The following is a 26279-nucleotide window of genomic DNA, read 5'->3' as shown; positions in this document are numbered from 1 at the left end:
CTCACTTTCTGAGTAAACAGCAGCTGAAGTTAAGGGAAAGTACCACTTTTCTTCTGCCAAAAACCAGAAGGAAATTCCCAGCTTCTGTTCTCTTCTTTGCTATGGCAACCTACTCCTGGAAGAAGAGTCACCAGGAGTGAGAATCTCTGTTGGGATAACAGTAAAACTAAGCAGTATTTGAAGATTTTCTGGTTCTCTCACATTTTGACTTCATGTATCAGGAGGCTGTGAAAACAAAGTTGCTGCAGCTGGCACTCCTCTAACTCCTTTTTGTACAGAAAAAGCCTTTCCATCCTTCCTTTCCTCATCCGAGTTCCCCTTTCTGTAGGGATCTATACATTTTTCCTGAATTCATTGTACAAATTGCTTTTTCCTCCTCCATCTAAGATAAGAAGTTGCAATGAACTTCAATCCTCTGAGCATTCCTAAGTCACTGCTCAAGGACAGGAGAAACTCCAGAAAAGTTAGGAAAATAGTAGGAGAAGAGCATGAATGAAGATAATTTATGAAAAGGGACAGCAGAGAAGGACAATAGGACATAATGGTAAAAACATTAACCTTTACTTATAGTAAGTTTCAGGATTACTATTATCATATTCCATAGCACTAATATAGACACAGGAAAAAAGAAAAGAGTGAACACTGAGTGAAAGAGAAAGTCAAAATTAGAGAGGGAGATAAAGCCAAGGAACCATGGTAGCAGAAAGAGAATAAGATCTGTTAGCCATTAGAATTGAAAAACAAATTTAAAGACAGAAGACAGAAGGAAATTAAATAAGATTGATAAGATGGACAAAAAATATATTATTGCAAAGAAAGTCTTTAAATGTAATATTAAAATTCAAATAACTTAGCTGCCAAGGGTTATAACTGTAGAGGGGAAGGAAACTTGACTGATCACATGGAATGATTATGAATGCAAGAGCTCCTCACATTCAGATGCAACAAGGAAGCAACAAGTTGAAGAAGGGATTTTCTCTTGCAGATTACATTGCCAACACTGATATGTTCCATATGTGTTTTGTCCAGCAGAAGCAACTGAGGCCTAAATGCATGCTTGACTATTTGACATTGCTCATTTCAGTACTTAATAAACTCACTTTCTGTGGAAAGAGATGCTGCTTTTTTGCTCTATTTAAAATTCTTTCTTTTTTCCCCTGAAGTTCCTAAGTTCTTCCTAAGCAAGAAACAAGACATTAATTCAACTGCTGATGAAGAATGAGATCAAATTACTGGTTTTAATATTTTTTTAATTAATAATATTTGTACTGTGTTACAGAAAAGCCTAAAAGCCCCAGCCAACATGGCTTGCTGCTTGCTGGTGTTGACACCATATAAATGTATGGATCCAGTTCAGAGCTGGCACGTAGCTATCCAGTTTGGAACACAAACTGTGTGATCTTGCATCTCCTCCCAAAAGACCACAATGACATTCTCTGGGAAATTTAGAAATCAGGACTTCCAAAATTTCTGGCCATCTTCCTGAGCACTTGGTCATCTTTCACTAGAAAAGTGTTTTCTGCATCCTATGTGTGTAGCTAGAAAGAATTTAGGATAAAGAGCAGTGAAGAGGGCACTGTGTATGCCAAAAGGATTCACCAGTGTATACCCACTGATTTCTACATCTTTATTTTTTCATTTGTTTAAATTATTTTAAGGCACATCATGCACTTAAATCTTATTTGAAGTCTCAACCAAAAGGCACTATAATAAGGGTGCGAAGGGTGATGGTGTCAAAGAAAGGAAAATTATCTTGATTAATCTTTGTTAAGTACAGCATTTTTACATAAGATAGGCAGTGAAATTCAGACATTGAATTAATAGACACTGTCTATTACTTAAGTAATAAGTTACTTCCTATCTTTTAAAGCCTCACAAAGGTTCCCTGGGCATTTAGAAGTGCAGGTGTGTTTAACCCAACTCCTCAAAACTATGTCCAGCTCTTTTTCTCACCAGTTATCTCAGAACTCTCAATTCTGCTGATTTCAGTAATTTCTTCTGACTGAAGAGGCACCACCTAAATTCCTTAAATTTTGTTTGTCTGGGAGAAAAAAAACAATTTCTTTGACTTTTTTTTCCTGCTGCCTAGCCTCTTGAATTATTAATAATGCTTTGTTTCATGTTGTTTATCAGCAGGATTTCTGGATTATGACTATGTGCGCACAGACACACACACACACACACACACACACACACACACACACACACACACACACACACACACACGTTCACAACTATTTTCTTTCTTTTCACGTTCTGAGTATTCTTGCTTTTCCCAATAAAATACAAAGCTGGGCTCTTGGGAAAAAAATATAGGTGAAGTTACGTGAAGCAGATGAAATGGATGTTTCCAGTGAGACAAGCTATGTGAAAGGAGCAGATGAAGCTAAAGAACAATGTACTGCACTGTTCCCCAGTACCAAGTATGGAAACCACCTCACAAATACTGGTTGTAAATGTAAACATGAGTTGTCCAAGGAAAATAGAAAAATTGGCCAGAAAAACAGTAGGTACTTTAAATAGGTACTTTATTTGAATTTCTGAGTTTTGAAATCAACTTAAGATTTTTGATATGTGAATGACTTATAAATCCAGTGGGAGTCTGAAATTTATTCAGTGGAAGAAAAATCTTTACCCTAAGGCATTACAATTGTTTCACTATATGTGAACTAGTTTCCCTGAAATTGTCTAGTATATTTTTAAATTTAGATAGCGCTAGTGTAAGATATACAGATATACTCCATAGTAATTCTTCCTTTTCCTTGTAGCTGAAGACTGACCTTTCAGTTCCCTAGCACAAATTTTCTTGAAATACCTGACAGGCAAAGCAAAGCATCCATCTTGGTTGTACATTTTGAAACAACAGTTTGACCATTACAAATCCACCAAGTATTAAAGCATTCCACTCTACATACAGAGCTGCTTTCCTTTCAAATGCAGACTATAATTAGCTAAAGGCTCCCCTCGGCTCTCCTGAGTATAAAGAGTCATGCTAGTTGTGTGTGGAAGTACATATAGTCAGGCATAGCTGGTATACTCATTTCTTGGTTCTCACACTGGCAAAAAGCTATTATTACACAAACAAGACAGTTATCCCCAGAGAGGCAAAAAGTGCTGGGCAGCAGCTTGACATTACATATTTTACATCTTGTAAGCAGCAATTTAATTAAAACTACCAAGATAATCTGAATATCTGTATTTTGCTTTGAAAATAAGAAGAATTACATACAGCACATTTTATTTTTTCTTGTACAAAGGCAGTAGTTGAGAAATTTGCCACACTCTCAATTATTTATGTGAGCATGAAGTTAGGTTGGCCACACCAACTGAGAGTATGACCTGCAAAACCACAGCTACATTAGCTACCCTGAGGGAATTCTATTTCATTCACAGTGACATGCTTGGGCTTACCTTATATTCACTTTCATCAAGGAAGAGACAATCACTGATATTTAGATTTTTTAATTTTTTAATGGGGTTGAGAGCAATCCTCTACAATGGACCTTCATGGACAGCAGTTCATGAATTTCAGACTCTCCAGGGAGATGAGAATCCAGAGGGAGGGTACTCCTTCCACAGGCAAGCTGGTTTTGAAGCTCCACTGCTGGAACTGCAGAATCAGTAATGCACAAGTTAGTCCACTACTATTGATGGAAATAATGATGCAAAATTATTTCCAGAGAACCCCATAACTCTGAGTCACTGATAAGGTAGTCACTATCTCTGTCACAGTCCCTTTGCTTTTCAGGCCTATTCCATGTTTCAAATACCTGATCATATTTCTTCTTACTATTACTGCCTTTAAATAGCAATAATGCTGTCTGCAATAATGCCAATCATTAATGATAAAGTACATCCCTTAAATAAATGAACAGCTAAGTTATCATGTGATACTGCCCTTTTTTATTTTGCTTCTCCTTTCCAGGCCTCTGCAGACTACAGCCATTTGCAACAGGTCTTCTCAGGACCTTGTCTTACAAAAGACAAAACGTTCTGGCCCTAATCCAGGAAAGCACTTAGATACATATTGACATTTAAGTAGATGAGTGGCCTTAGTGAGGTCAATTGGACTGCTTACTTGTGTAAAGCTAAACCTGTCCTGAAATATTTTGTTCAATGGACACGCACTATTCAACACTTTAAATGATTGAACCCTTTGCAAGATCATATGCAATTACTATTATTATACAAATATTTTATGTGATAATAATTGCCTTCCAGATTATTTGAAATATGCAATTTTATATTCAGTGAATAATTAATGTCTCAAATTTTAATCCAACTCCATGTAAAAGGTACACAATTACTTCCAGTAAATATAAGGTGTTTCTAATTTGATTTGTTTTCTAGTTGATGTGTTTCCATGCAGTGTTTTCATCTGTTGAGACTGCAAGGATAGATCACACTGGGGTCTGAGTGTGACCCCAAACCTGGCCCACAGAGCATGGCTAAGTCTCTGTCACCCCTCATTTGCTCTCTGGCAAACGCCTGCAGCAGTGTACTTTGTAAAGCAGGGAAAATGAGCAGACCACAAACTTGCTAGAACTTTTGAAGGAAAAATGACACCAAGATACTTTGGCACTATGTTGCCTCTCTAGTCATAAACTAGTATTGCAGCATGGAAGCTGAATGCTGCTTTTTGCCCTATAATCCAGCAGGTCCATTTTTTAATGATGTAAGACATAACTCAGACTTTGTTTTTATTCTTCCTCTGTAGAGACTGAATGGCTGTGTGCCCTCATGACATTTCTTAAGTAGTGTCATTAACAGCAATTCACAAAATATGAGATTTTGTCATCACTTACAGGTTCTTTCTTGGAGGTACAAAGCATGGAGAAGTAAGAGAATACACCTTTTATGATGTTTCACAGGAAAGGTCAGCTCTGTGTGGCACTTTCAGACCTCTCCCAAATGGGGAGGGGTCTGTAAATGGTTTCTACTGGGACATACTGAGAGCAAGGCTTTGAGATCTCAGTGAACCACTCTGCTAGGAGAAAATAATTTTTTTTTAAAGGAGTATGATCACAGAGTCACAACAAGAGGGTTTATCTTGTAGTTTCCTCCAGATATCTGTCAAACAACTTAGATTAATTTTAGAAAAAATTCCAAGCCTTTCTATTAGAGCTAAATTTCTTCTTGGTTCTGATATGTATGCAATACCCATATAAGTAAACAGGAAATAATAATTGGTGAGATCCTAATTAGAATTTTCTACTGCTTGTCTACTTGTATTTTTATGATCTTCAAATTGTTCTAGAAAAGGAAATGTGAAAAACTAACACAACAATATGAAGGGTATCTTCTTCATGCTTTCATCATACTGTCCATGAGCTCTCTGCCTCCAGCAGAATGCCACAGAAGGTTATAATGGAGGAGTTAACCTCTGACCTTAATTTTTCCAGTAGCTGGTAATCAGTGAAGTGATCAACATCCAGAGTGTGCACCTCCTCTTTCTCAGAATTCTGATGTTCACATGAAGTAAAGCACAAGTAAAGCACTACTCCACAGGTAAAGCCAACGAGGTTTACAACGCTTCTGAGTTTAACTAGCCGCCAGAAAAAAAAAAAAAAATTTACATTCAGTTCTATTCAAATGAACACCTTGAAATTTGAAGGCTATCTCCAATCACACTTGGGCTACCCAGCCCTTTTCACTTCCCAAACCTCTGTTGTAAATCTTGCAGCAGTGAAGGGCCCTGCAGCACTTCCTGCTCTCCCTGCGGCGAGGAAGGGCCACGCAGAGACCGTCTGCCCTGGCACTGGTCAGAGGCAGGAAGCCAGGGAGGCATCAAAGAACAGCACAATAACCCACACTCTTGAAACCCTCACCAGCACTTTGTCTGAGCTTGGCCAAAGGTTAAACTGGCTCCTGTGAGCTCATCTCTTCTGCCTCGATTTTATGCTGACTTTCTATTGCTTGTTAAACAGGAAGCAATGGCCAGAGTGAACTCCAGTGAAGATATTTTCTGGGTGTGTTTTGTGATTATTTGTTGGACTCAGCAAATCTACTGTCTGTTAGTCGTTTGTATTATGATGCCTAGGAGCTCCCTAATTCAGAAACTGTCAGAGCACTCTGGCTTTGCAAATATGTCCATGATGATTCACAGTTCATAACATATCAGTTCAAAACAGTTCTGCATGTTTGTTTTGTTAGAACACTATCAATGTGCTATTCTAAGCAGAACACACCTTCAAAAAGTATTCAAGAATGCATGTGAAGGAAAAAGGAACACTTCTCTTTCTGAAGTACACAAACTGTAAACATGGCTTGAAAAAATAAGCCTGGCCATTAAATTCCAGTGCAAGAAAATGTCCTGCTGGGCTTTTTGATGTCAAAAAAATTTACGAAACCTTATGAGAACCTTGACCCAAACTCCTCTTCAAATCTACCTGGAACAAATACCAGTTAAAAGTCTTCTACTCAAGTGTGTACAGTTGAGCTTTCTCTTTCTCTTTTTCTATCAGTGTTTCCAAAGCGCCTCCTTCTCACTGGTTACCAGGCAACAGAACAATATTGCTCTGCATGCACAACCAGCAATAAATGACATTATACTGTATTTTTGCAGAGTTTCTCAAAGAAAATAAAGATGTTCTGAAATACTGTCTTGTGAGATAAATAGCTACTGCCCAGAAGTCATTTAAATGCTTAAAATGCTGGGGTTTTTCTTCATAGGCACAGACTGAAAAAAACCAAACCACTTCTCTAATAGAGGAGCTCCCATCCAAAATGAATTTATAATGCTAAAATAGACCACACTCTGAAAGAAAGCTGATTCAGTTGACATTTCAAACAATTAACAGCCTTTTAGGTCCTACAGCCACTTGCACAAACCTTTATCTTACAATCAAGGCAAGACTAATGAAGCAGCAAGAGACATCAAGTTAAAGTACTTTCAGTGTCCTAAACACTAAAATGCTGCCTGTATGACAAAGCTCTTTTTTCCTGTTTTGTTTGATGGTTTGATGTCAATAAAACTCAAAAAAGTTTGGCAATTTTCCCAAAAAATCTTTGGTTTTGATAGCAGTTATTAAACATGGGCCCAGATCAAATCAAACCCCACACTTTCTCTTAACCTAAATAATCACTGAGAGGAAGGGGTGGTTTGCAGCCCTTCATCTGCAATCAAAATGCATTTAAGAAAGGTCTGACTCTAGATCCTGACCAAAAACAATCCTAACTTTAGATTGTTTTATGTAGTTTTGATTCAGTTTCAGATTTCACATTGTAGGTCAAATTCACCTTTATGTAACACTAAGATAAGAAACTGAAGGCTTCTGCAGTTTTTTCACTCCAAAACAAGGGGGAAATCTTTAATTATAAACAAATATCCCATGTAGTCCTACCAGAACATGAAATATTAATCCCTAATTCTTAAATACAAAGGTATGCACTAGAACCAGAGAATAGCCCCAAAATATATTTGTGTAATACACAAAATATATTTGTGTACTACACAAATATATTTTACAACAATGTCAAGACTGAAATCTCAGAATACTCATCGGCCTATTTCTTTGATTCTGCAGTGGTCAAATTACATTATTTTCTAGGACAGTTTTTATTTAAATTTATATGGAAAACTTTCAATTTGTTACACTTCTGTTAGACTGAGTTTTGTTTGCTTGGCTTAGAAGTTGAATTGTAGGTGATTAATGTTTTTAGACTAGATAAAAATCTGTTCCCAGAATTATTTGACACATGACCTTCAGGACAGACAGAGCACTGGGATATATATGACACCTGAAAAATAGTTCCATTCCCTGCTGTTGTTGATTTAGTAGCAGTATAGAGTTACTTGCTAGATAACAGCAGAAAGATTTGTGGTTTGCTTTCTTGGATCTGAGAAAATGCAGTACAGCAAAATGATGCATTCTCAGCTTGTCTAGATAACATAAATAGCATTGCTCTATGCATACATTTGACTCTTTATTTACTCTGAAAGTCAGCAGAGATGAGCATCGAGTCTGTACTATAAACGCCTCAGTTCTGTTTCTAGCTCCTGCAGGAGGAACCAAATGCAAACATAGGATTAACTTATTTACAGGGTGGCTGGAGCATTAGCTGGCAATTGCCTGTAGTGGGAATATTATGCCTTGGTCAAAAGAAAGACTCCAGTCTGCACTGAAATATAAATAGCCATCACAAGAACTAACACCTCAAGGCATGACCTGGCTCGTAGTTTACTGACATTTCTTGTATGCCAGTCCTTCCCCACACAGAGCTTGTTTTAACTGAGCAAAAAATATTATCAGCTTATTTTTACAGTTCATAAAATCCTGTACACTCAAGAGTACTTGGTGAGACTTCTGTAAAGTCCCCAAGCAGTAGGCAACAGCATATTTTCTCTGCAGAAGAAAGCAAACAATTGTATCAGTTGGGATGAGAAGTGAGCGATAACGTGACATGTCTAGAGAAATCAGTTAGATCCCTTATGTGTTCGTTCTAACAGTTGACTTTATTAATAGAATTTTTTTGATCAAAATGTTCTAGTCACACAGCAAAAGGGAGATGGTGGCCTCTGCACTCTTCTGAAGCCAAATTAATTTTTCATCTTATTAAAATTATATTTGAGTAGTCCTACTACACAACAGGGAAGAAGAACACTTAAAAGTGAGTATTTTTTATATGCTGTCAATGATGAGAGAATATTTGCATATTGAATCCCTTTCCACATATAAAGGCACACAACTTGCAATCCAATTATTTTAAGCTAAGCTAAATGAAAAACTAGACTGCTATCTGCTAAAAACCAGTCAATAGCCACTGTAGGGATCAATAATCTAAAAAACTATTGATTGCTCATGTAACAACCTGTACTTTCCATTACACACTAAATACTATTGTAGATCAATGTTTGCCAGATGTCCATTTATAAACGAAACATTCTGGCTATGGTGTCTGTCCTTAACCTTGCAAAAAGGGCTGGTCCTTACATTTAATTTTAACATCTCCTGGTGTGCTGCAGTGTTCCACCAACAGCATCTCCCAGAAGCCTCATTATCTTCCTTTTCCAAACTTAGTGAGAGAGTTACTTTCCATGGCTTTTATCACTCTGGTGGTAACATTGTACAAATCAGTCTTCATAATTTTGACAGTAGAGTTATGTATATTTGGAAAAGGGTGAGAGGAAAATGCCTGATCTAGTAATGAAGAGGAATTCCTTATCTTTGGAGATAGCTGACTATCCAGACTAACACATTGGACAAGCAAGAAAAATTCTCATTTCCACCTGTTTTATTAATAGATCTCCTAAAAACAATCACCCTTTTTTTTTTCCAAATGAAAGGCTGAACAATAGAAAAAAAACAGCTATTATAATCCCACTGCTACTCCCCCAAACAGCTTTGAGGCACTGAATTTGCTGAAATGTTCCCACCTCTTGGTTGTGGGTGGCATGGGCACAGGGCACTCAGAGCTGCAGCACGGACCAAGGCTCCAGTGGTGGGGCAGAGGGGCAGTGGTGGATTTCCTTCCTGAGAAATCACCGGATTTCTCTCCTGAGTCCTGCAATGAGAACTCAGAAAGCGCTGGGGCACTTTGCATCTGAAAGAGGAGCTGGATTTTGTGTTGTCAGGGAGGGAGAGAAGGTTTAAATAGGTAATTTTCAGAGACTGTCAAAACTGAAAAGTGTAAACATTGTTAACATCTCTTTAAAATTCTGGCAGGGACTGAAAGCCACCTGGATGTGTGCCATCCCCCAGTTGCAAAACCGTTTAGCAAACCATATGCTGCCCTAGAAGACAGGTCCTAGACAGATCTCTGCTGATGGCTTTGGGAGCAGCAGCCAGTGGCCATTGCCCAATCCATGCAGCACCACTGCATTTCCTCTTTCTGCAACAGCCTTTGCAAGATGGGTCCTAGAGACAGCAGGCACTGCTGGGGAAAGCGTGCATGCATCTCTTTTCAGCCTTGTACAGTGCCCCTTTCCATTTGCATTCATGTAGAAGGGATTCAAACATCCTTCTGATTTACCTCTACTAAACAGAGCCTAAATCTCCTTTGGATTTGATTTTGCACTCTATGGTTCTCAATGAAATAGTTCCCCTTTATCAATATCATTCTGCAGTATTTTTATGGGTGTCTGTAGTTCTTCATCAGTGAGAATGGATATAAGTGATTTCAGGCAGACATTTGATTTTTCGTGAGTTTTCTCTCGCTTAGAAAAAAAGTCTGATTTAATAACTGCAATGTAGATGTTTTCAACATGCTTTCAATTGCTGATTGCTATGCAATAAGACTCTGAAAATTAAAAAGTCAATTGCTTTCATTTCACTGTCTTGTCTGAGCAGTCCTGGTGAGTTTGTCAGCACACCAGTGTATCTGAAGTAGAATTTGGCCCAGTGATGCAAGATGTCATTAGCATTTCAAAATAGGCAATGTTTTGCAATGTGACAAAGAGCCTATAACTCACATAAATTACATACACTCGCACAGACCTGTTTGGTCACACAAAAGACTCATTTTTTTCCCTCAGTTCCAAGTGGCTAAATCTGGATGCCTTATCCTCAATCCTGCATGCCTACCATCTCAACATTAATTAATAGTATGCTTCTCAACCCTGTATCTTCTCAGTCTTATAAATTATTCTGACCCTTTCAGCCTGACATTAATTACAGTGCCTCACAATTCACACTGACACACTTTATCTTGGACTCAAACTGTCTCTTAGGGTGATAGCTCCAACCATACATACCAGACCAGTTCATACTGGTCTCTCCCAGCTTTAGTTCCTGTAGCCTATCAGCTTCATCATCCTATCTTGTCCACTGCCCATCACTGCTCCTTCTGCACTTAACTGGGTTCTCCACTGCTTTTTCAGGCTCTGGGAGAAAACTTCAGACATCATTCACCCCATCCATAGCCCTGAACACAAGGCAAAAGGACAAACAGGGTGTTTTAGCATTTTAGGGGCATAGAGAAAGCTTAAAAACATTGAGAGCTCTTGTTATAGATTAATGTCTTTTCCTAGTGGATTAATACAGAAGTTGGTTTGAGCACTGTACTCATACAAAGATTGGTAATTTTTTTTGGCTGCTGGCTATAATCTAGATTTCTCTATATTGGGGAAAATGCAAAGTTTCCAAAAGGGACTAATTTAGACATCCTGGGCAGGCTTGCCTAGTCGGGTAAAAGAGCAGCAGTGTGGTCAGCTCCTGTGGGAAATTTCCAGCCCGGTGGCTGTGCAGCATCTGTATTTTGGCACTCTCACCAAAGCTCCCGGGAGCGCCCAGCTGCCAGCTGGAGGCTGGCACAGCCCGCGGGGGGATCGCTGCCAGCAAACGCCCTGGAGGCCCCGCTGCTTTCCCAAAGGCTTCTCCCCGGCCCTTGATGCTGGTGCCGAGCAGGGAAGCCGCAGCACCGGAGGCAAAACAGCGGGGAGACGGAGAGAGGTGTCGGGAAGGCTGCAGCAGCAGGAGGGCTGCCGAGCATCGCGCTGCGAGGAAGGAAATGATGAGGTGAAGGCAAGGAAAATACCCAACCTCCTTCTAGCTAAGTACAGTGTCCTTCCCCTGTTCGCCCCATCCCCTTTTTAGCATTTTCAGGAAGAAGTAGACCCCTGCCACCCTCTCAAAACCTCCCTCTTCATGGTGAGCACACTCCCAGCACGCCTGGAACTCTGGCTGTGCATTTCAGGCACAGCCATGGCAAGGCTGTCCCAGCCACAGCCAGACCACTCCAAGGGTAGCAAAGCCTATCCTGCTGTCTCAGGAGATGTTTCTGTTCCCTGCAGCTGCAGCAAGAGGTTTGAAGTGGATGTGCTACATCTGTAAGGGAGCCTGGCACCATGCACTGCCACACTGTAGCGAGCAGCAGGACCGGAGGTAGAGAAATGGAGCAATATACTCTATACAAGAGCTGTTTTCCCCTAAATGTCACAACTGCTGGCCTCTTGTGACAAGAAAAGAAGCAGAGAGTGGAACAGCACAGCAGACACAGAAAGAATCCAGGCCTGAGTATAAAAACAAGGGAAGGATTATTTCCAGTCAGGGAGCAAAATCACAGCTTAGCAGAAGGCTCTTGCAAGGGACAGAGTCCCTTTGGGAAGGAAGCCTGCTCAGAATTTTCATTTTAGTCGGGAAATCTAATATGATTTTTACAAATATATATGCCAGATCTTTCTCTTACTTTAGCAGGTTATTATTCTCCCTCTCAACTTTAAAATCAGAAACCTAAACTCCAGCAGCGAGTCCCAAACCTTATTAAAAATAACCTATTTAAACTCTTCTTTATTTGATTATAAGACCATGAAAATTTCCAGGTGCATTTTCTGAAATTATGCTGCCAAGAACCTGAGAATCTTTGCTGTCACAGTCAGCTAATGCAGTCACTCAGGACATCTGTATTTCAAGGAAAACTACCAGCATCCCAATTCAAACAAAAATGGCCTGGAGAAGCCTGAGCAAACCAGCAAGAACGTGATGCAGAAGGCTGAAAAAATCATCAACGTGTTTTACTAATTAGATTAGAATTAGCTGAGTTTTAGTAAAGACACATGAACATTTACTGTGTCATGTACTCTGCTGACGTTAACATGATGTTAAATTACAGCTACATACAAATAAAAGCTTTTTCCATGAGTAATGAAACCAATTTTTTCCTAGTGAACTTTTGAACCTCTATTATTTCAAAACGTATTAACATTGCTGGTAAAGGAAGAGAGAGAGATTTATGTCTGATGGTTTGGAAATTCTTGCTTTGTGAGGCATTCTGAGGACAAAACAGTCATGAGAAATCTACCCCCTATCTGCCCAAGCAGTTTGTGTTCCAAAGCCAACCAGGAAACCATCCCAGCCAGTATTCAAACAGATGCCAAGAACAAATATAATTTGTTCAAGAAAATATGTTAATAATTCTTTAATCCTCAATGGATGTATCCATATATAAACGGGCCAACAAACTTATGGCTGGAGATGTCACCATTAAAGACTAGGAAAAAATCAAGCTATCAAAAGTTACCCTGATGGTAATCAAGGGACACCTTGGGCTTCTGTAACTTGCTGAAGAATGTCCCTGATACCACTGGATATGATATTAGCCAGTAATGTATAACATATTGAAATACTAAGCATAGTTTTCCCATTTGTAAAGGGAATAATGAAAGTTACTTTAAATATATTAATGAGAATCTGTTTTTTAACAAATAAGTACTAGTATCAGTTTTCATCTTTGTTACTCTCTTTCTTGTATCCTAGTTCTCACTGATAGCTTTTCATCTTCCATGTTATCTTCTACTGAATATGTTGGTAGAGACTGTCTGGTCTGACCACATGCACGACAGGCCAGAGAGCACAACACAACCCTCTATGCACCAGGCCCATAAAGTCTGCTTGGGTTGGGGCCAGCAAAGATGCCTGGGTTTCACTCTTTAGTTTTACTGCTCTTTCCCTACTCTTTTCTTCTTCTCCAGCAGGCTGAAATAATTCATACCACTGGAGACATGGGAGCCGTGTGACGCATTTCGTCGCCTGTGGGGTCCATCAGCTGAGAGATTGTGTTTGATTCCTTTTGCTTCATTATATAATTTTAAAATATAGTAATAAATTGTAGCATAACTTTGAAATTTACCACAGGCCACAAAGAGATGTAGTTCATTTTCTCAGAGTGGAGTCTCTCTGCACAGATATTGCAACAAAATATTGTACCTCACAAAATCCATAAACTGGGATTTGACTTAATACATGGGGAATATTGTTTAAATAGGGAATTTATTGACCACCTTTCTAAGACACATTATGCAGAGAATTCAAATCCTATTTATTCTAGCTTTGCAAAGAGTTTAGGGACTATCTGATTAAAGATGTAAAGAACTGTATATAGTATTGTATATTGATACTATATTTGTTTTGGGTTATTTTAGATAAATCTTTTTTTGCAGTGGATTCATACTTACAGATTATAGTAAAATTTCTCCTTCCCTCTCTTCTTACTGTCCTTATTTGCCTCTCCCACTCCTTCACTTATTTTTAAATACCTCCCACATTTCCTGGCCCTCATGCTCCCCCTCCCTCCCACTTCCATCTTTTCCACCATTTTGCGGTATTTTTGTTTTCTTCATTCTTTCTTTGGACAGCCCATCCAGGATCTATGAAATAATTCCTTCTGTATTATTCCCTGCCTTCATACAGTATCTGAAATAACATAAATGTCTGCCTGCATCTCTGCTCCCTTCTCAGAGCCTCTCCCTGTCCCCTGTGCCTCGGAATGCTTTCTGCACATGCTGCATACCCTGCAATCTTCTGCTATTATCCCTCCCGCTATTCATTCAAGCTCTTGAAGCCCATCCAGTTTCTGCTCTGTACTCTGGCTCTTTTTGCTGCCAGAAAATGGTTTAGTTCTCATATTTCTGGGCAAGGAAACAATCTCCATTTCCTATCTCACTTCCTAGATACTGTTTCACCATCAAATGCCTCTGTCTTTTATATTCAATCCCTCTTTCTCCCCAGTCCTAGCAGATCTTAAATTTCTGGCTTGCTTTCTGCCATTTAGAAGTTCAAGTATCAAAGCATTGTTTATCCCCAGTGTGTCTCTGCCTCGTTTATTTGTAACTAATCCAATGTCAAATATAGATAACCAACCTATCCCAAACTCCTCCAGGAGTACACAGTTACTGATAGACAGTTCTTTCTAGAGAAAATATTTACAGGTCCACTTTCATTGTAGAATAAGGAATGACATTTTCTCCTGCCTAGAAATCACTACCTCTCAAAGGTACACTTGAAAATCATATTCAGTACAGTTTCATGTTCTACAGTGTTTTGAATTTAAGCCACAGTAGAGATTTTAATTAGTGTGTGGGCCAGGTTAAAATCCTAAGAGAAGTAGAATATATTTTCTCCGAATATCTTGGTTTTCCCCCATTTCCTCATTCATCTGTCAATTTTTGTTTCTGTAAATATCAAAGATCTTTTTGGTGGTCAGTTCTGCTTAGAAATTTGTGCAAAATTTTGATCATAATTTATTTCCAGTGTCCCAGGTCTCTAAACCCCAAGGTCAAGATTCTCTTTTTTCCTCCTAAGAATGCCCACTTTACAGGTGACATATTTAAGCTTTGGCTTAGAGGCTTAATTCTCTGCTAGATCTTTCTGAGATGGCAGAAGTCACATATGGCCTAGCTCTCTGCTGCTTCTTTGAAAGAATTAATTACAGCAGTGCTTGCTTCAATTCTCCAATAAAGTAGTAGGATCCCTAGATATAGAATAAAGTTTCATATTCAAGGAAAATAAAAAAAAAAGTGAGCATTTCACTTGGGCTTACAGTTAACTCCTCTAGTCTAGACTTCAAAGTGAGACTGTATTTATGAGATTCAGTAAGTCCTGAGGGCTCTTAGTCTGAAAGTCACTGAAAAAGTCTCTGAAAAGCAAAAAAGTGTGGGATCTTCTCTTCCTCTTGGAACAAAGTTATGATTCATGATCAGCAAGCAGGCTAAAACCAACTTTGAAAAAAAAATCAAAAAGAAAAACAGTGATTATAGAGCCCAGTTATATCATATTAAGGTTCAAATTGTTAATTCTCAGTCGAAGTAAATTCTGAATTTTTCTCTAACAATTGTTGAAGGAGTCTTATTCAAACTGCCTTCATTTTGGAGAGGTATTAAGCTCAGCTTCTTAGGAATATGTCTGTAAGAGTAACCAGGGAGAAACCCTCTGCTATTTTTCAGTGCTTCTAAATCAGTACTAGGATAGACCCTGAAGATGAAACCTGCCCATCACCTGTACTTGTGACTGCCACAGCTGCTGGTTGCTCAGTCCTGCCCCCTTTAACAAGAAGTTTCTTGTAGGTTACAGAAACTGGAAAACTCTTCAAATAAACCCTATCAGAGAATTCCTGTCCTTCAGCCCTTTTCTTTTGGTTTGATGTACCAACCACCAGGAGAGGGGAGTAAGAATGTTACTAGATGGTCTCTAGAGCACACAAAATGAAGCAATCCTCCCCATTGATTTGCCACTTACTCGGTCAGGGGGGCCTCTGTTTTATAGCAGAAAGTGGCTGTACAGCATTAAAGAACGTGACCAGTTATTTTCATTACTGTCTATATGGCTCATAGCAGGCTGCTGCCAGCTTGTAAATTCTAGATGTGAAACAGTAGTTTTGATTTTATTTTATTTTATTAATGGAAGAACAGTCTGCTCTTCTTGGAAATAGTTCCTCCTTCCCTCTCGTCCAAGACATACATAAATGATTTCAGTTCTTTTCAGCACAGGGATTCCAAAGTGCCCTTTCAATTAAAAACTGCTTTTACTAGCTTGCATGGTTCTCTGGTTACGGTTTGATTTTTATAGTTCTAATTTTAGGAATATGGTAATCTGAAACTACAAGGGATGGAATACCACTGGTTCTTCCAGCAGCTGAAGATGAAGCACATTCCAGGGTTAAATGGCTCTTGGTTAATACTTGAACTAATTTCATCTATAATTATTCTCAATGCCTGAGAAATGTCTCCATAAGTGGGAAGATTATGGTTTTGTGGTTGTTTGGCATGTCTGAAATCCTTCTCGTTCTATTGTGTTGCATCTGTGTGTCTGCTGAAAAAGATAAAATATAGCTGAAATTCAAAACATAGCTAAAATTCAAAATGTATGGCTGGTGCATACTTTGAGGAGTAAAATTTGTGTGGTGTGATTCAAGAGAAAAAAGGTAGCTGAAATTCTTCCAGATGTGCCATCCTTGAGCACATTGCCATAGATATTCAAGATCAAACATTTCTCAGTTAGCAACAGCTTTAGGATGGATGTACACATACCCTGCCTGCTCCCACACTGAGCACAGGTATTTGGCATTCTGCCTGCTCACTTACACAACCCCAAGAGATTAAAGAGACCCTGGAAGAGAGGAAGGAGAGCAAATGATGAAAGTGCACATGGACGATGCATCTTGAAGGTCGCTGTTTACAGAGTGGGTCTATGCACAGACTGCCATGCTCACTACAAGCTACAGGCATGGGCAAAAGAAGAAAACATTTAATCCTTTTGAAACAGAATGACATGGCTTGTTTGACATGCCAGGTGTGACATGATCTTTTATCCCTAGAAATGAAAAGTCTTTGAAAAAACATAAACAGGTTAATATTCTGGTTTTGACGAAAATCTGCTTTAGCATAGGTAGAAATTTTCTGGGAGGAAAAAAAAACCACATCAGTTTCACTTGTTTTATGAAAAGTCTATACCCAGCTTTCTATTTGCTTTAAAAAAGAACAAAATTACCCAAATAACAACAACAAAAAAACTGTAAGGAGGAATAAGGCTGAGAAAGAACTAAGCTAAACTCAGGCTGAGGAAGGCAGAATAGAATAATAATTTTTGAAAAGTTTTGAAACTCTTCATGGGACAAATCAAAGCCCATAGCTCCAATTAAACCTCTGAGCAGTGCAAGAGAAATTACAACCCCTGCTATCAAATCCCAACCTGATCTACTGCAGAATTTCCCTCAACTCATTTCAGTCAGTATCAATAAGCAAGATAACTGAGTCTATGATCTATATTTCTCCACCTTCCTACTGTTTGTTTTTTTATTAGGTAATTTGGGCAAGCTTTTACCTTAAATGCTCCAAGAGAAGAGGGCAAACAATAGTTCAGGAATGTTTTCTGGGCATATATATACACACACACATATATACTGAGCAGACATAGAGGGTGGATGACACTGAAACAGTGCCAGAAGGGATGAGATGAGGTAGGTGTGACAGGTAAAACTGGAGCCTCCCTGGCTGCCTATGAACAAGGTCTGCTGTCCCTGTTTTAAAGATGAATATATATCCTTACCTAGGTGAGAGGAGGAAGATCAAAACAAGACTCCCCAACACCTGGTTCAGAAATTTAATGAAAACTTTCCCCCTCTAGGGCAGTCACTTGTATTCACTACCAGTTGTATTCTACTTTTTTATTGTATTTTTATTGTTTTTACATCATATTACATAGTACTGTAGGCATTAACAGAGATCATAAGACAGCCTAAATTTGTGCTAGAGACTGTACAAATTCATCTAAGGAAATGCTTTTTGCTTCAAAGAACTTGAATCTACTGTTGGTTACAAGTAATAATATAAAGAAAAAAAGGTGAGGAAGAGAAAATAATGAACAGAAGTATAACAATCACACAGCAAATGAGCAGTGAGGTCTGACTTTGATGTTGCTTATGCTGGAATGAATCTGGAGAGGGTTGACTTCAGCCAGAAGCCCTAAACTAGTTTAGGAAAAGACACAAATGTATTTTTCACCATAAACAGAGAAAAAGAGAAGTTTAAAAATAACACAGCATTGAGAAATAAGATGTTGCCACTTGTTCAGGAAGCGTTTGACAGCAGTTATAGCATACCAATGCCCTTTCTCTGAAGTGAACCTGGATGAGCCCAGGAAGGACTTCATATAAGCAAAACCATTGGAAAACCAATAATTTGGTGGAAAAGCAGCATGTTGAGAGTGCTTCAGGCAGGGATGAAAAGGGGAAAACAAATATATTAGTACAACAACATACAACAGAAATTATTACAGTGAGCCACTAAAGACAGCTCAGCAGGGTTGGAGTCTTCCCATTTTCCTTCCCACACTCCCTGTATGGTGCTCCTCAGCCAAGCATTCCCACAGGTCTGCCTGCTGCTGGAGAGACCTGAAAGATGCTGGAAGGACACACAGGAGGGTAAGCCAAGCAAGGGCCTCACATCCCCTCCTCCCTGGCAGCCACTGCTCAGTCAGCAGCTCTTGTCCACAAGGACCTTCCCAGGAGAGGACAGAAAAACACAATTTCTTATAGGCGTCCCCTACAGCCAGGAGCTGGGATTGTCAGCGTGAGTGACTGACTGCAGGAAAAGCTCTTCTCTGGACTAGGTTGCTATTTCTTAGGGTCCTACAGAGAACCACACAAGCCACAAAAATATCTTTCAGCTGCTACAGGGGAAGAAGTTACTTGGTGGACTAAGTAAAGACCTCATAGAAATGCAAGGCACCTCTTTTTGTCTGAGTTTCCCTTTTGGGGTTTGGTTTGCTTCACTTTTAATGTGATGACAATATCATAGGAGAAACATAGAGTGTCTTTACACAACAACCATCCAAGTGCAGACCTGATCAGCAAGATAAAGCTGAAATAATGGACTGTATGAAAAAAGTTTTTAAGAGGAATGATATTTCCACCCCCATATTGCCCAGAGATAAAATGAATACACAGCAAAATGAAAGTGAAAGGCTTTAGGACAGGTACAAAGGGTAATTCTAAAATTTAATCATCCCTCTTGAACCAGAGGAATATTAATTCCCATTTTTGTATGCTGCTTAAGTGAGAATCAACAAATTAGGCATATTGTTTCTGTCATTTTAATTTTTTGTGCTGCAGCTAGAAGAAGAAATCAATAGACACTAAAAAGGTACATCTCCAGAGAAGGCTAATCAACCTATTATTGATTTCCCTACAGTTGTTTTTTGAACAGAAAATATCAAGAGAGTTTTCAATACTCTGATATCTTGATTGAACACAAAGCCTTGGCAACATGTAGAAGAGCCATCACAGTGGCAGAAAGACAACAGGAAACAGATTTCACTGAGCAGAGGTCACAGCTAGAATACAATACTTCACTGCTAAGGACTCTCTAGGCATTTGGAAAAAATGTAGAATTTGCATTATATTTGCATTTTATTTTTCCTTTAAACATAACCAAAACAATATGCAAATTTACTTTGGAATACATAAATGCATATTTACATGTTTGCTTTCAGTAATATAAAGGCTTGAACAAAGTTAGATATTCAGTCACATCAACTTTTTTGCATCTAAATCTTTCTAGTAGGAAACTATTCATCAGTGTCTACATCCAGAGTGGACAAACCCTGAAAAGGTGCAAGTAATGCAAGAGCCCCCTCACACTCTACAAGTCCCAGGACAATGTGTTACCTATCACATAACATTCCTTAGTTTTTCTGCAGGGCAATGATTTCATCTGCAGTGCATCTGCTCTCTGTCCGCTGCAATAGCTCACCTCATTCACTCAGAGGATATTTTCTAACACAGAGCTGGTCTCACGTCTCAGTTTAAGAACAAATAGCCCTTTTCAAAACAAACATCTGGCCAAACTCTTATCATAATTGCAAATGTTATCCCGTAATTTAAAGGAAATATCTTTACTGAAAAAGGTCGTTCCTATTCATATGTCAAGAAGGTTTTTGGTTATTTTCCTGCTACTGAAATAAATTCACATTTTGTACTCACTTATATTTCAATTAAAGAATTATTGGAACATGTAGAATTGCTTCCTAAATTAAATAGGGTTTTTTTGCCAGCAGTGTAACCTAACAGATTAAAAGCTTTAAAAACCTCAGGTCAAACTTGATTTTCTGACGCACTCAAGTTTATTGCTCAGGGAGGAACATATCTTAATACAGCATTTGAGTTTCCTTTTTCTCTACAGATCAGAACAGTAAGCTGGCTTACAGAATTAATCCTCAGAATCAGATAATTCAAGTCACTGCTTATTGATTTAATAGATGAGGGTTTTATTTGATTTTGGAAATGTTATTTGTAATTGCTAATCATGTTTTTATCTGCATCCATTAGTATTTTTATAGTGCAAAAGACATTGCATGGAAGTCATCTTTAACACAATAAAGAACTGCATCATCTACCACCTATACCTCTAATCTCTCATCATGCACAGCACTGAAATTCCAAGTAATCCAGTATTTCCAACTGCATTCATAAACTGAAATGGTAAAAATTCTTCCATGGCATAGTAAGTGTAGCAGCCTAGTTATCTGGAGGAAAGCCTGTTTTAAAAACCATTGAAAGTTGGAAATTGGTACCTATTCTCAGCCTGCAGACAGGTGTCAATCTTCCACAAACATTCATGTATATCTACGGTGGAAGAGAGTGGATGCAGGAATGTGACCTTCCACTGCTGTGCAGGCTGTCACCACAGCAAAGTTGTTCCCTCTGTCTCAACAGATATCTCCTGCTGTGCAAAACACAAGTTACTGAGATATTCCCCAAAGCTGTTATTTTAAGGTCTGTTCATTTTATGAAGCTTTCTGATACACATTAACAAATAAATTTTAAAATAAGCAGGGTTTTCAAAATCATTTAAATTACATAGGGTGTATAAGACTCTAAATCCAATTTTGCCTAGACTTTTCTTCATACAGAATCAGTTATGATGCTTTAAAGAAAGAGCAAATGAAAGAAATCTGTTCTTTCATAGTTGAAGTTCCAGTCCTCCATGTGAAATTCAGAATAAAATGTGCTCCCAAGGGGCTCACAGAAAAGGAGTTTATAGCAAACCCCAGGGGTTTATAGGAAAACCCCTTTGGGAGGCAATTACTTATAACTTCCTTTCCCTAACAAAGCCATGCTAGCCGACAACATAAACATAATTCAGAATTTCACATCCTGGTGGATATATTAGCTGATGGTATTTGAGTTGCTTTGAAATGCTGCCTGAGTATACAGATGCTGCCTTGAAGCATCAACACCAGCTTTGTCAGGTGGCAATAATTCCACTGCTGCTGCATTCAAGAGTAGTTATCTCGCTGTTAAGGCTGCTCCATTCTGTGCTCGATGCCTGAGATTTCCTCATTCAAAATACTTGAATCAAAGCCCTTATCTCCCTCCTTCCTCGTATTCAAATAAAGCACTATTCCTGCACAATCTGCATCCTTCTGATGTAAAAAGAAAAAATAATCATGACTAATTGACTAATTCTTATGGTAGTACGGCTTTTTCAAACATAATTTTCTACAGTAGTTATGGACAGTATCATTTTCACAAGGAAATGGGATGCTCCAAGAGCTAAATCTAGTGGTTTGCTCCATTTACCCATGTAATCACTTTAGTGGTTTGCTTCATCTTTCTGTGATTCACCTGCATTTCTGACATCAGTTTCAAAGAATATGATCATATTTGGCTTATGAATCCAAAGGTTGAATGAATTTGAAGTACAGAAAATGCTGGTTTCACATGTTCTTTTCTTTAACTTGGCAACCCTAAATATGATTCAGAGTTTAAGTTTACAAATCATTAATAGTTTGCTTCTTATTTTGACAATCCCAGTAATCTGTAAGATTGACAGTCAGGGTATTCAACATTTGTACAGCTCAGTTGTACACCTCTGCAAGCTACTTAAATTCATGTCCAATAAAGTGTAGCCTGTGGCAAACCAGAATGTGCTTAATTTGCAGCCAGAATTTCCTCAAAGAGTTATCAGCAATCTAAGCTGTAAATACACATTATAATTTCAGCAGAAAGCATTGTTATTCATGTAGCACTGGAAACTCAAAGAACCACCTGCCCAAATAAGTTGGCAAGCAGAGGACTAGGGAAAAGCGGACCTTGTAGCCAAAAAAGGGTTTATTGCCTTGATCTGGATCTGTTTATTGCCTGGCCATGGACCATTTATCTGGGCCACAATCCTGATCCTGTGGGTTGAGGCTGTCCCTGTGTCCCAGAAAAGGGTCATGGCTGGTGATGGGGACTGCAGGCTGACTGCAGCTGCCCCCCTGCCTGTACTGCTGGCTCCACAAGGAGACCAGGGTGTCACTCCTGGTGCTTCAATCCCCAAGGAACAGCCTCCCCAACAGGTGTGAAGAGTGACTGACAGGTTTGAAATGAAGAAAAGAAGAGAAAATGGAAAAGAAGGTCCTGGCCCTGATATAACCCAGACTGTGCTGACAGGATGCAAAGAACAGAAGAATCCAGATGCAGAAGAAGAGGGGCTGATCAAATCTCACTTACCCACAGTTTTCTAATCTGGAGTAGGCAGAGGTTAATTTGATGTACCCTTGAGCTGCTGACAATCAGTTTGCAATTCAGGTGACACAGTAGATCACTCCATCCCTGTTCTTGCTTTCAAGTGGTGCAGCAAGGTGGAACTGCTATTCATCCTTATGGAGGAGTACCTATATCAAGCTTCACAAGAGATTCCCTTGCCGTCTTCCTTTTAAAAACCAGCTGGTGGGTGGACTGAAAATCTTCCTTTAATTTTCTAGACAGACTGCTGAACAGCAGCAGCAGATTATTTTTGCAGCCTGTCTTAACAAATCCATACCTGTTTTGCTTTAGGAGCCCAGCAATTTCCCTGCTACCAGCTTGGACTCATTTGCTTGTCCCTGCTTCATGTATTTACTTGCCTGTATTTTAATGTACCACCTTATGAATCTCTGTCTTTTTCCTTTCAAAATGCAGATAAAATTGCAGCTTGACTCTTTCATTGTCAAGTTGGAGCTGGGTAACAGTCTTCTAGTCATTCTACGATAATATCTTTAGGACTTCTCAAATAATTTAATCAAACTCCATATTTCATCTATGTCCAGCCAGGTTTACTTGGTTGGTTTTTCTTTGCAGGTTAATATATGCATTAAGCAGTTTATTGCATTGATATGCAGTGCTGAAGACAGCATGTTTGCCACCACTGAAATTCATTCTGGAGGTGCAATCTGCTTGTAAATGTTTACTTGTGGATGAAAATACTCCTTAAGGTATCCTTAGGGAAGTTTTTGGCAATAACTTTTTGACATGAGCAGCTTATGACCAGCTCTGCCCAATGCTAACATCTCATACAGAAAAACCGAAGGTCTTTTCTGCCTACAGATGTCTGCCAAAGCCTGCGACCCTGCTGTGCCTACAGGCTTCCACTTCTTAGTATCGACTACGATTCACAAGTGCTGCACTCCAGATTTCACACTTCTGGGAGATAAGGCAAACACGCCCTCTTCACCTTTGCCTAGTCTCACCTTCAAAAATAAGGCTCAAATTTCTCCCATTTACCCTCTGCCGATCCTGACTTTTCTTTCCAAGATAAGGCGGCTGTTGCAGCTGCAGCAGCACTGGTGCACTCGACTCCTACTTATAATTAACAAAGCACTTTCTATTTGCTTGGAGAAGGGCAGTCTGCTCGGGTTATGCTGCCCTGCTCTCAAGAGTTCTGGGAAGGGTTATTCTCTGCTGGATCATCCAGACTGTGCATGGTTTGCAACTGCCTACAAGATTCATTTTCTTGTCTGATGGAAATGTCTCTCTCTGTGGCATCCCAGTCACAATCTGGGCTTTTTAATAGGATCTCTGTCCCCCATCCCTAGCTGCAAAATGGGTCTTCTGCCTTAGATCAGTCACAAGAATTGTTCTCTCTCATACTGATTTATATCCATTCATTAGTATTATTTCTTAATATATGTTGTTCTTCTGTCTCAGAGTTCAATCAAAACCATGGAATAAATAGAAATATATTTCACTCAGTGTGTGGTTTTTTTAATTGATTTTTGCCTTTTTTTCTGAAACAAATTATTAAAACAACTCTTTCAAGGAACACCATCTGCGGAAATACTACTGCTTTCAGTAAAAGACAAGCACCAGGATGCAAGGCTTGCCAGCCTGATAATTGACTGTGTTACCTAGGTGTAGTCAAATATTTTCTTGCCCAAAGCAGAAGGTGTTCTATAGAGCAATAGAGCTGATTTTGGACACGTAACTTTAGCTTTTGGGTGTAGCATACTTGACTAAAATCAAGATCACCTCTGAGTATATATATTGGCTGATATTATTTTGTACAAAAAAACCTCAACAAACATCCCAGAAATTCTGTAGTGAAAATCTAGTTAGTCGTACATCACATTCAAAATTTTACTATGAGAATTACACAAGCGTCATGTCTTTACTCTAGGTTACTTACCACTCCTTTTGAATGCCTTTTCTGCTATTCTCCCATTTTCTTTTGTCTTTAACCATATTTTACTGCCAAATCATGAACATTTAGTCTGTGTAAGTGCATAATAAGGACACTAAGTGTAATTAAAATCCTTCTAAGCAAAATTATTATTAGTCAATTAATAGAAACATACAAAAAATTGTTCCTTTATTTTAATCTGTTGACAGCGCAACTGCTGCTTCCAGTGGTCTTTCTGTATGCATTGACTCCTCTAGTCAGCAGTATTACATCAATAAATGCATATACCTGTCATGCCCAGATTGAATAACAAAACTAAACACCTGATTATTATCCAAAACCTTCTATCTCACTTAATCTAAATTTTAGTTTTCAACAGTTTGAACTTCAGATAGCTACAGTTAAAGCAAAAGACTTTTGAATTTATAGGAAATATTAAATATTGAATACTTAGGGAAAAGAATATGTTATTTCTATGTTGCAACAACTCCCCCAAATCAAGGTATAATTTGTTCAGTAAGTTGTAAACGCTTTTAGAGGGAGTATATGAAATAGTTAAAGTAGATAGTACACTGCAAGATAAAATCATCTGATTTTACTTTGTCTAGTAATTAGCATAACGAAGACAGAAACTCAGCTGGGATTTCCATTTACTGCCATCAGAGAAATCATCATATAAATAACTGAAACAATGTTATTTTTAAAAGATACATAAAACAATGGTTGAAAATACTGAAAAATAACTTGCAATATGAAAAAACCCATTACTATACAATAGTGAAATACAAGAAAGAACAGGCATTGCTTTCAATAAAAAGAGGAATGGGAAGTATATAGTTTCCAGAATTTACCATGTCAGGTTTACTTGCTTTCATTCCAGTTAACTCTTCTCAGAGAGATTTTCCGATTAAAAAAATCTTCATAAATAGCACAACAAATTGTATATAAAATTAAAACAGAAACTATGGTTTATGTTTTGAGGCAAAAAAAAGAAAAAGCAGTAGCCCCCAGAATGCTCTTCAGTACTTCAAAAAGCACTGGTATGTGGTCAGCGCAGTGTCTGCTCTTCAGCGTTGATCATCTATTCACTTTGAAAACAAGGATTACTTTTTTCAGACTTTTAAGCACATGGAAACACCACCTGGAGTAAAACAGAATTTATGAGCAAAGCTTATGAAACCTTTGAAGTCTTTGGGCTCTCTCTTGCATTTGAAAATATCGGTGCTATGCATGCATTGCAAGTGTGTCGCCAGCTGTCAGAGACACCCGATACGCGGCATGCTGCGATCTGCGCACTTTGTACACGTGGCCTGAGAGAGGGGTGAAGGAAAGCAGGGCAGAAACACAATGAGACACGATCAGGTTTTAAGCTCTTGGCTCAGGGCAATGTGTTTACACACCAAAACTACACAATATTACTCTACAGAAGTCAGGAAATTATGAGTAGCTTGAGCCACCTCTGGTCCTCACCTTCTAAGGGTTTATTCCCTCACAGAACAGCAGGATAAGCTGCAGCAGTCAGTCTGTCTGTAAAGGGTGCATGTGAGGGACTGATAACATAGCTCCATTGGAAAAGAAATTGCAACGCAACCACCTCACATTCTTCTCATGTTGATAGAACTACATGTTGATCAAGCCTCAACAG

At 38.8% G+C, this 26279-nt stretch overlaps 1 long non-coding RNA gene across 1 annotated transcript; it reads right to left on the bottom strand.

The window, feature by feature from the left end:
• Nucleotides 1-3: 3 nt before the first annotated feature.
• LOC134429574 (uncharacterized) lies at nt 4-25711 on the bottom strand. The gene is made up of 3 exons (XR_010030613.1): nt 25486-25711; nt 3412-3610; nt 4-115 (listed from the first exon to the last, which is right to left on the bottom strand). It is a non-coding gene; the product is annotated as an uncharacterized LOC134429574 (long non-coding RNA).
• Nucleotides 25712-26279: the final 568 nt, after the last annotated feature.

The sequence above is a fragment of the Melospiza melodia genome, chromosome 1 (genome assembly GCF_035770615.1).
Source record: "Melospiza melodia melodia isolate bMelMel2 chromosome 1, bMelMel2.pri, whole genome shotgun sequence".
Classification (NCBI taxonomy): domain Eukaryota; kingdom Metazoa; phylum Chordata; class Aves; order Passeriformes; family Passerellidae; genus Melospiza; species Melospiza melodia.
This window is presented reverse-complemented; position numbering and strand designations above follow the sequence as displayed.